Genomic DNA, 11,370 nt, shown 5'->3' with positions numbered 1-11,370 from the left:
TGCTTGCAGTGCAACAGGTTTTCTCCTCTTTCCTTCTCTCATTTACATCTTTTATCTGGTTGAAAATTGCACTTACTTTGCCCCAAGTTTGTCGGCAGAAACTAGCCTCGATTCCATAGCCCAATGGTCCCTTCTCCTACTATTTTCGGCCCTCAACTTTCAATCAAATCCCCGTACTTCATAGCTAGCCTAAGATTCACTTATTGCAGCCACATTTTGTTGGCAAAGACAGAGCCCTCTCTGGTCTGGCAGGGCTAGATGCCAGATCGAAAGCTTGGTCTATGATTACCTCAGAATTGCCTCTTCTCAGCCTTGACGTTCATTTTGAGTGCTAACAGCAGGTGCTCGGTTTGCCGCCACTTGTTTCTGTTACACAGAATCCGTTGGCTTCTAACAGAGGAACCAGTCAATCATTAGGGATACTTCCTCAGTTGCCTATTACTTTGGGAGGAAAAATTGTTTATCTCAATGTGATGGTAGTCCCAGGCCCTTTAGATTACAATTTACTTCTTGGGTGTGACTATGTTTAGTACATGGGAGCTATTGTTTCAACACTCTTTTGAGAGATGTGTTTCCCGCATGAAGGCAGAATTGTCACCGTTGACCAGCTTTCATTTCCTAATCCAAATATAGCTTCTAGTAAACCATCTTCCCTAAATGGTCCTTTTGTCCCAATGGTATCTTCCCCGCCACGAGTCAATTATGTGGCAACCCGTTCCATGCCTACATCAACTGACGATCAATTTCATGATGTTGTGCATTATGTACTGGGGGCATTGGAACCAGATCTCTCTAATGGATTCTTTGCTACATATCCATTCTAGAGCATTGTTCTCCCATCTGATGAGAACCTCTTGAAAGTCATGACCTCTTATGGGTTGTGATCAAGGAATCACGAGCATAATTCCTTGTCTTGTGTCAAGCTCATCAAAAAATGAAACAAGGAACATGAGCATAGTTCCTTGTCTTGTGTCAAGCTCGTTAAAAAATGAAACAAGGAATATGAGTATAGTTCCTTGTCTCTTGTCAAGCTCATTAAAAAATGAAACAAGGTACCCTAGAGAAAATTTCAAATTCGAATCTTTGATTAGATCTCATAAAATCTCAGTCAAGTATTTCACTTGATCTCGTAAATGAACCTTCATTCCATCCACCTGATAGCCACGAGTAGTCTACTTAGGTGAATGTAATGAATCTTGGGGGGCATGCACCTAGAATCAAGTCATCATGCTGGAGGTATGTAAACCAATCTCAAGCATAGTTTTTCATGGTTCAAGCTTGTGTAAAAATGAACCCAGCTTGCGTAAAATGAAATTGAATCCAAGCATAGTTTTTCGTTTCAAGCTTGTGTAAACATGAAACTAAATCCAAGCATAGTTCCCTATGGTTCAAGCTTGTGTAAAAGTGAACCCATCTCTATTTTAACCCTCATGATTTCCATTCTATCAGCATCTTCCATCAGATGAGCCTTGGTTTTTCTCCTTCCATCGTCACTATCTACTTAGCCAATCATACACTTTCACTTGGTTGTTTTACCCTTTTTGAGGAACAATTGCAATGAATGGTCTTATTAGCCAATCTCTTCACATAAATCAACATGTTTTGAGAACTTCCAACATCACCGGAACCAGTTGCTTTCCTAGACACCACTCGTTCCTCTAAGTGGAGTCCTCTTTAAGCTCTTTTTAGACTCTCGAAATATGAACATATTACCGAGCGCTTGTCCTTTTCACCTCGTTAATAGATTGGAAACAAAATCTACATAGTATAAGTTTAACCCTTTTCCAGACTGAGATAGATTACTTACGAAAAAGGAATACATTGATCAAACATGGTCAATAGGTTCTCTCTTGTATTATTGTATGCTTTTTTAGACTTGAGAGACAAATTTACGAAAAAGAACTTGTGAAGTTTTCTTTTTGTCCCTTTTCAAACTCTCTGAACATGAAAAGGGCCGAGTTCTCATTGTCGTTAAACTTGTTAAAACATCAAATAAAGACAAACTTGTCCATCATGACAAGACCGAGTTTCACCTTGGTTAAGCTCGTTAAAACATCACATAGCAATGGATTCATCCAAAGGGTGGAATTATACTACAATCATATTTTATCCTCCTCAAGCTTGTTAAAAATTAAAGAGGTACTGGTCAGTAATGGCTGGGGAAAATGGGAAAAGGATAAATCACTTTATGGTAGCAAGTCGCTCTTGAACATGAATATTTCACTTCATCTCTGTTACTATTTGGGTTGGGTTATCTACTTGATGGTTATCATACCTATGGTCTATCACACCATCCATCACTTTGGTTTTGGGTCAATGTTGACAATTCATTCAGTGTCGCCGACATGTTCAAGAGAATTCACTCAATAAAATTCATCCTTTGCAATACTCATAAACCTTCATTTTCATGACTGCCATTCTTGAACCTTGTGTCGTCAATCAAATTATGTCTTCAAAATCATTAAACTTGTTTTTTGTCATCGATGGGGGATACATCAAGGCCCTCCTGCGATGAGTTGCTTCTTGTCGGAATTAGTACATTAGCCAAGAAGTTGACTTAGAAACACCCTTCCAGTAATGGGTATGAGTATGGGTATGCCTTCCCTCAGTAATTCGTGAAAAATTCAAAATATCATGATGTAACGTATTGTAATTGATGCAGGTCACCGTCCGCTTCAGATCATTTTCGACTTCATGATTTAGGGGGTAACTATTACAACTCTATTTGGGCACATCACTCCCGACATTCAGATCAGTACTATTAGGGCTCATCAAACCCTAATTCAGTTGTTACATGCCCTAGACAAGTCATCACATTGAATGCTTCCTTCTATGAAAGTTTCCTGGTCTGAAGCCTTGCTAAAATGCCTCCTTGTGACGTACCAGTGCAGCCTTGGTTAGGGGTAATTGCGTTGTAGAGTAGGTAGGCCCATTATGGCCTGCACTACAGTGCACTTAGTCCCTCTTTGACCCGCGAAGGGCGAGATTGAGAAAAAATTGCATAGGGTTCTGGGAATATTCCTTGATTCTAGATCATTCTAGAAGGATCCCATCTCTTATCTCCTCCTATGAGCTCGAAATTGGATAGGCTAAGGATCCATTAACCTCCTATCCTCTCATTCGTTGCTCCATGGAAACTAACTCCAAGTTTGGAAGGCCATTCAATACCCTCATTTATGACAAAACCACCTCCATTTCTTATAAATTAATCACTCATCATAGTGATCAGGGGGCTAGAATCTGAAGTTTGTAAGGAAATTCTATTGGTTTGAAAATTGAGCTCATGTCAAGCAATGTTATGTTGCTGGATTGGTGTGCTTTGATGTGGCGAGGGTTGGACTGAAGCTGGAGGAGAAGCACATGATCGAACTGTATTGGGTGATACTCTTCCTTTTACATTAATAAATAGCTTATTCCTTTTCTCATATTATTTTACATATCTATGATGATTATATGTTTCAATATCATCGATTCCATTGGTTTATAGTAGATAGGTCATGTACGCTTTGATCGTCTATTGTTTCTATTTCTCTTGATACAAGTACCAATTGAGCGGGTTTAGTTCAAGTGGGAGTGACGGGAGCGATTCAAAGGGGATTAAGGAAGCAAAAGACTACAAGTAAGTTCCTTCATCTCATCTATCTACCATAAGAAAAGGTTAAACTACTTTCTTTCTATTGTTCTAGGTGTAGCCACCCACCTAGGGAAAATGTATTTATCTGTAGATGAAAATTCCATATAACAGAGAGCAGTGTACCCATATGCAACAAAGGCAAGAGTTCATTTCCAGAAAGATGTCACCACAGAGTACATGAACACCATCGCAAATTACCGGGCTTGGCATCAGTTCACCACCATCAACCATCATGAGGATGTCAAAGAGCTGGTATTTCCATAGTTTTCCGAGTCATAGTGATGTCTCACATGGCTTTCTCAAGCTTGTTTTGTCTCACATGGGTACATGTGCAAATTGTATGTAACGTCTTGTCAAGTGGAAGTTCAAGTGTCGATAGTTGAATGTAACCGTCATAGAGTAGTTGAAGATTCATGAGGGTAAATGAACAATCACAAAGGGGAATGTCAAGGGTCACCCCACCCTTTGCTATATATAGTCCCTCATAGCTCATTGTATAGGCTTTTGGTTAGCTAAGCTTCCGATAGGAGTATATTAGAGAAAGCTTGGAGAGTATTGTAACGAGCCTTAGCTTCTCCACAGTGCAAATCTAGTACATCTCTTTGGAGGAGCAGGCAGTGGTGAATGTAATGTTCCGCTGTCGGGACTAGTGGTCGATCATGGTTGTACTATGTGATTGGAACTTTGACTTCTTAATATAACAAAGTCAGCATGTTTCATGCATATGTTGTTATTGTATTTCAGTTCACTTGTTTACTTTAATGATATATGTATCTGTTTTCTTACGCATGTATGTATGGACTCTTTCTGTATATGTATGTATGAATATTACTAAAATGTGTTGTTGGTTTAACCATCACTTTGGATTGTTGGTTCACCTTCCTTCCAGCTTGTGATGCATCTTTGCTCATGTGTTCCCTTTCAAGTTGCATGTTTACACAGTTTTCCAAGGGGCGCACTCACCTCACTCTCCATGTGATAGAACCGTTCATACACCTTCCTTGGCTTGTTTCACATGTCACACCCTTGCTACCAACAGGGATATCTTGCTTGCCTCTGCGCGTAACCGTGGTCAAGGCAATACCGTACAACCCACTCCTGGGACTCCTACACCAAACGGTCTGAGATCTAGTTGGGACTTCTTACCAGGGAGATCCCCTGACATGATGGCGGGTCCAGCACTGTCAACATATTCCTATAATTTAATATTAATCCTAGGGTTTAATGTTATTCCCTTGGGTTTATAATCCCTCAAGTTTTATTATTCCCTTCGGTTTATAATATCAATCATGGTCAACCATGGTCAAACATCACATTGGAACAAAGATGATCTCAATATGAAAATCAACCATGGTCAACCATGTTTATTTTAGTGTTTATAATATTTATCTTAGGGTTTATATACCTTGGATTTATAATATTAGTCCCTTGGGTTTAATATTATTCCCTTGGGTTCATAATTCCTTGAGGTTTTAGTATTAATCCCTTTGGTTTATTATTCCCTTAGGTTTATAATATCAATCCCTTGGGCTTATTAATATAATGGTTCAACTATGGTCAGGCATGGTCCAATGTCGCATTGTGACAAAGATTGTCTTGTTATGAAAATCAACCATGGTCAACCATGTTTATTTAAGGGCTTATAATATTTATGTTAGGGTTTATATACCTTGGGTTTATATTATTCCCTTGGGTTTATAATCCCTTGGGTTTTTAGTATTAATCCCTTGGGTTTATAATATCAAGCATGGTCAACCATGGACAACCATGGTCAATCATGGTCGACCATGTTCTTTAAAATAAATCATTGTCAACCATGGTCCAACGTCACATTGTGACAAAGATTGTCTCAATATGAAAATCAACTATGGTCCAACGTCGCATTGTGACAAAAATTGTCTTGATATGAAAATCAATCATGGTAAAGCATGGTTCAATGTTGCATTTTGACAGAGTTTGTCTCAATATGAAAATCAACCATGGTCAAGCATGGTTAATAAATATATTATCCCTTGGGTTTAATATTATTCCATTAGGTTGAATATATTAATATTTAATTTTATTATTCCCTTCGGTTTATAATATCAATCATGGTCAACCATGGACAATCATGGTTAACCATGGCCAATCATGGTCAACCATTGTCCAATGTTGCATTGTGACAAATATTGTCTCAATATGAAAATCAATCATGGTTAAGCATTGTCAACCATTGTCCAATGTCACATTGTGACAAGGACCGTCTCAATATGAAAATCAAGTATGACCAACCATGGTCAACCATGTGTATTTTAGCATTTATAATATTTATCTTAAGTTTTATATAACTTGGGTTTATAATATTAGTCCCTTGGGTTTAATATTATTCCCTTGGGGTTTTAGTATTAATCCCGTGTGTTTATAATATCAATCCCTTGGGTTTATTATTATGAGGGTTCAACCATGGTTGAGCATGGTCTAACATTGCATTATGACAAATGCTGTCTCATTATCAAAATCAACCATAGTCAACCATGTTTATTTAAGTGTTTATAACATTTATCTTAGGGTTTATATACATTGGGTTTATATTATTCCCTTGTGTTTATATATCAATCCCTTGGGTTTATAATATAAATCCCACGGGATTATTAATCAAAGGGTTCATATTCCTAAAGTTTAATATTATTCCCTTGGGTTTATAATATCAATCCCTTGAGTTTATTAATCTAAGGGTTCATATTCATAAGGTTTAATATTATTCCCTTGGGTTTTTAGTATTAATCCCTTGGATTTATTATTCCCTTAGGTTTATAATATCAATCATGGTCAACCATGTTTTATAAAATCAATCATGCTCAACCATGGTCAACCATGGTCCAACGTCACATTGTGACAAAGATTCTTGCGATATGAAAATCAATCATGGCCAACTATGGTCCAACGTTGCATTGTGAAAATGATTGTCTCAATATGCAAATCAACCATGGTCAACCATGTTTATTTTAGTGTTTATAATATTTATCTTAGGGCTTATAATATGAGTCGCTTGGGTTCATAATCCCTTGGGGTTTTAGTATTAATCCCTTGGGTTTATAATATCAAACCCTTGGGTTTATTAATCTATGTGTTCAACCATGGTCAAGCATGGTCCAACGTTGCATCCTTACAAAGATTATCTCATTATGAAAATCAAACATGGTCAACCATGTTTATTTAAGGGTTTATAATATTTATCTTAGGGTTTATATTATTCCATTGGGTTTATAATCACTTGGGTTTATTATTCCCTTGGCTTTATTATATTAATCCTTGATATGTTTAATAATATATTAGGGTGTATAATCTTAGGGTTTGTAATATCAATAATCCCCTGGTTTTATAATATTTTTCCCAAGGGCCTATAATAATTATCCCTTAGGTTTAATATTATTCCCTTGAACTTATAATATTACTCCAAAAGTTTATAGTATAAATCTTTTGGGTTTAATATTAATTAATATCTAATAATATATTATTATTTAAATTAATATTTATTAATACAATATTTTCTTAATACATAATTAATATATTAATATTTAATATTAGGATTATAATATAAAATTTGTAATTTAGGCTTCTAATATTGGGTTTGATATTATGGTTTATAATATAACATATCTTAGATGAAGCTTAAGGCATATATAAACCACATTTATTAATGTGGTTGTGCTAGCATATAATATCATTTTATGATGAAATGCATGGAAGTTTTTTTTTAATACTATGTGGGTTACTAGAGGATCACTTAGATAATATCATTTTATTATTCCCTTCAGTTTATAATATCAATCGTGGTCAACCATGGACAATCATGGTCAACCATGGTCCAACATTACATTGTGACAAGTCTCAATATGAAAATCAACCATGGGAAACCATGTTTATTTTAGTGTTTATAACATTTATCTTAGATTTTATATACCTTGGGTTTATAATATTAGTCTCTTAGGTTTAATATTGTTCCTTTGGGTTTATAATCCCTTGGGGTTTAGTATTAATCCCTAGGTTTTATTATTCCCTTTGGTTTATAATATCGATCCCTTGATTTTATTAATCTAAGGGTTCAACCATGGTTGAGCATGGTCTAATGTTGCATTATGGAAAATATTGTCTCATTATGAAAATCAACCATGGTCAACCATGTTTATTTAAATGTTTATAGCATTTATCTTAGGGTTTATATACATTGGGTTTATATTAATCTCTTGGGTTTATTATTCCCTTGGATTTATAATATCAATCCCTTGGGTTTATTAATCAAAGGGTTCATATTCCTAGGGTTTAATATTATTCCCTTGGGTTTATAATATCAATCCCTTGGGTTTATTAATATAAGGGTTCATATTCCTAGGGTTTAATATTATTCTCTTGGGTTTTTAGTATTAATCCATTGGATTCATTATTCCCTTCGGTTTATAATATCAATCATGATCAACCATGGAAAATCATGGTCAGATATGGTCAACCACAATCAACCATGTTTTATAAAATCAATCATGGTCAACCATGGTTCAACGTCGCATTGTGACAAAGATTCTCTTGATATGAAAATTAATCATGGTTAAACATGGTCAACCATGGTCCAACGTCGCATTGTGACAATGATTGTCTCAATATGCAAATCAACCATGGTCAACCATGTTTATTTTAGTGTTTATAATATTGATCTTAGGGCTTATATATCTTGGGTTTATAATATGAGTACCTTGGATTTAATATATTTCCCCTGGGTTCATAATCCCTTGGGGTTTTAGTATTAATCCCTTGGGTTTATTAATTTAAGTGTTCAACCATGGTCGAGCATGGCCCAACGTCGCATTGTGATAAAGATTGTCTCATTATGAAAAATCAAACATTGTCAACCATGTTTATTTAAGGGTTTATAATATTTATCTTAGGCTTTATATACTTTGGGTTTATATAATTCCCTCGGGTTTATAATATTAATCCTTGATATGTTTAATAATATATTAGGGTGTATAATCTTAGGGTTTATAATATCAATAATCCCTTGGTTTTATAACATTAATCCCAAGGGCCTATAATAATTATCTCTTAGGTTTAATATTATTATTATTATTATTTTGCCCCGAGGAAAAATTGAACTTTTTATTAAGACAATAAAAGGTTACATATGTAGATGCAATTAAGCATTCTGTAAACTGTGAATCCACCATAAAGTAGACAAAACCACAACGGAACTGAGCATAGCTAAACACTACTCAAGTCCCAATACAAAAAAAAATATCTATGTCCATTTTCTGGGCCTCCCCATTATTGGAGAAAACAACCCTTACAATAATCTATTTTTTCAAAATAAAGTTTGTATCCAGTAAAACCATGTATGAATAAAAGTCTGAGGTACAATAAACTATCTAAAAACCAGATAAACTAATAAATAGTAAAACATTAACTGTCAGGCCAAAATGATCAAAAGTTGTATGGTTGTTGATCTGACACACGGATCCTTCCATCCTCAGTTTATGTTATACACTAGTCACCCAAAACCTGTTGCAAACCTTCCTTAGAAAGGAGGCATGCTTCTTAATTTCGCTCCGTGTATCTGTGGCAAACAATTATTAGATCAAAACCCATTTTTAAATGAAAATTTTCTTCTGAGAGTGGAACAAAAATATGATTTTGACATCTCTGTACTTCGTTAAACTAGTTTATAACATTTAATGAGTCACCAAATATTTGGACTGATCCAATCCCCAAATGCTTAAGCCAACACAATAAGTATTTCAAGGATTGTAATTTTGCATAATTGTTTGTTCTTGAGCTAAGACCAACTGAAGCTTTGATACATTTGTGTTCATTTATGTGAATAACCAACCCCAACCCACATTTGTTCTGTGTGTTAGAGGCTCCATCAAAGTATGCTCATGGTAAATTATGTATGATATGTTCTTCTCTAATGATCCTAGAGGTCTTTTTTGGAGAAGGCAAGGGAATTAAATAAAAAATAGTACACATTCTGCCGCAATCAGAGACGGTGATGTTGAGAGGTCCTGAAAAACGTCTTTGTTACTTGCCAGCCATATACCCTAAGAGATGATCAAAGTGATGTTTCTAAGGTTTTCATCTGATACCGAATTCCTCCAATTTTGTCAGGCTTCCTAGATACTTGCCACATTCCATGATAATCTTATCCCCAATAATCTCAATGTGGTTTCCCAAATTTTGATGATGAAACGACAACTTAAGAGTAAATGGCGAACCGATTCTTCCGAGTTTTTGCATAAAATGCACCAACCAAGTCCATGTTTGTTTCGCTTCTGCAAATTATCCCAAGTGGGCACTTTGTTCTTAAGGATGCACCAAAAAAACAGTCTTGATTTTGCTGGACTTTTCAATTTCCACAGCAATCACAACCAATCTTGCACCCCCCATGCTCTTCTAACCATTAGATAAATGTATCCATACTTTGAGGAGTATTGACCTAAAGGAGCATGTACCCATTGAAGCATATATGGACGATCCCTTATCCTGACATTTGTGCATTGCAGTTCTCTTATACAATTCTACCATTCATCTCCCCATTAAGGCTCTAAGTGGAGATCCTCAGCTATTTTCCATCCCTGATGCCAATTCGTTGATAGTTCATCTTTTGGAATTTGATTCAGGAACATAAAACCTTGGGCCTTTAGACAACCCATTATCTCCCTAGAAAGAACAAAACCTTCATTAAAGCCCACCCATGGGTCAATTCCTATTCTGAGTTTTTCTCCATTTCCAACATGCCAAGCAAGTCCATCTTCCATGATACTGAAGGAGTCCACAGTTTCTTTCCACACTACAGATGCATTTAAGGATTTTTTATCTTTCCTACACATCCATTCATCAATAGGGACCAGATCTATATATTTTCTTTTCACCACCGTCATCCACAAATTATCCACTGATAACAACCGCCACCCTGATTTTGCTGCTAGAGATGTTGCAAAAGATGGGAGATCCTTTATACCCCAACCTCCCGAAGCCTTTGGGCAAGCAATTTTGTCGCAGGCTACCCAAAGAAGTACTACATCCTCCTTTGAACCTACACAAAGAAAACAACCACACAATTTTCTTATCTATGAGAGAATGCCTTTTGGAACCCAAGTGAGGGTGATCCAACAGAATGGAATAGCAATAAGGATCGATTTGATTAAAACCAGTCTACCAGCACTTGAAAGTCACTTAAAACTCCAATGTTTTATACAATTTTCAATTTTTTCCAATAGCCAATTCCATTCATGTTTCCTGTAGATATTGGGCTTGAGATGCAACCCCAGATATTTAAAGTTATCCTTCATGGGATTTGATTCAAATGGAAGAATCGAAAGAATCATGTTTACCTCATTCCCTAAAAAACCTTTGTGTATTATTGAGGACTTCTGAACATTAATACACATACCAGTAGCTTTGAGAAACAAATCAAGAGAGAGTTTCAACTGTTGTATATCGCCCCTAGTTCCATCACTGAACAAAAAGGATGTCATCCACAAACAACAGGTGTGTGATAAATAAATTGATTGCTACTTTGATTCCTTTTAGCTCACCTCTTTGTTTGGCGACAAGAATTAGTTGACTTAGACCTTCTGCCGCCATTAAAAAGAGTAGTGGAGACAAAGGGAAACCATGTCTAAGCTCTCTTTGACTTTGAAAAAAGGCAGATATTGCACCATTTATCAAAACATCGAAGCTCACATTTGAAATGCATCCCATGACCC

The sequence above is a fragment of the Pinus tabuliformis genome, chromosome 4_2, assembly GCF_031772625.1.
Source record: "Pinus tabuliformis cultivar Carrire ecotype Pingquan chromosome 4_2, CPIR1, whole genome shotgun sequence".
Classification (NCBI taxonomy): domain Eukaryota; kingdom Viridiplantae; phylum Streptophyta; class Pinopsida; order Pinales; family Pinaceae; genus Pinus; species Pinus tabuliformis.
This window is presented reverse-complemented; position numbering follows the sequence as displayed.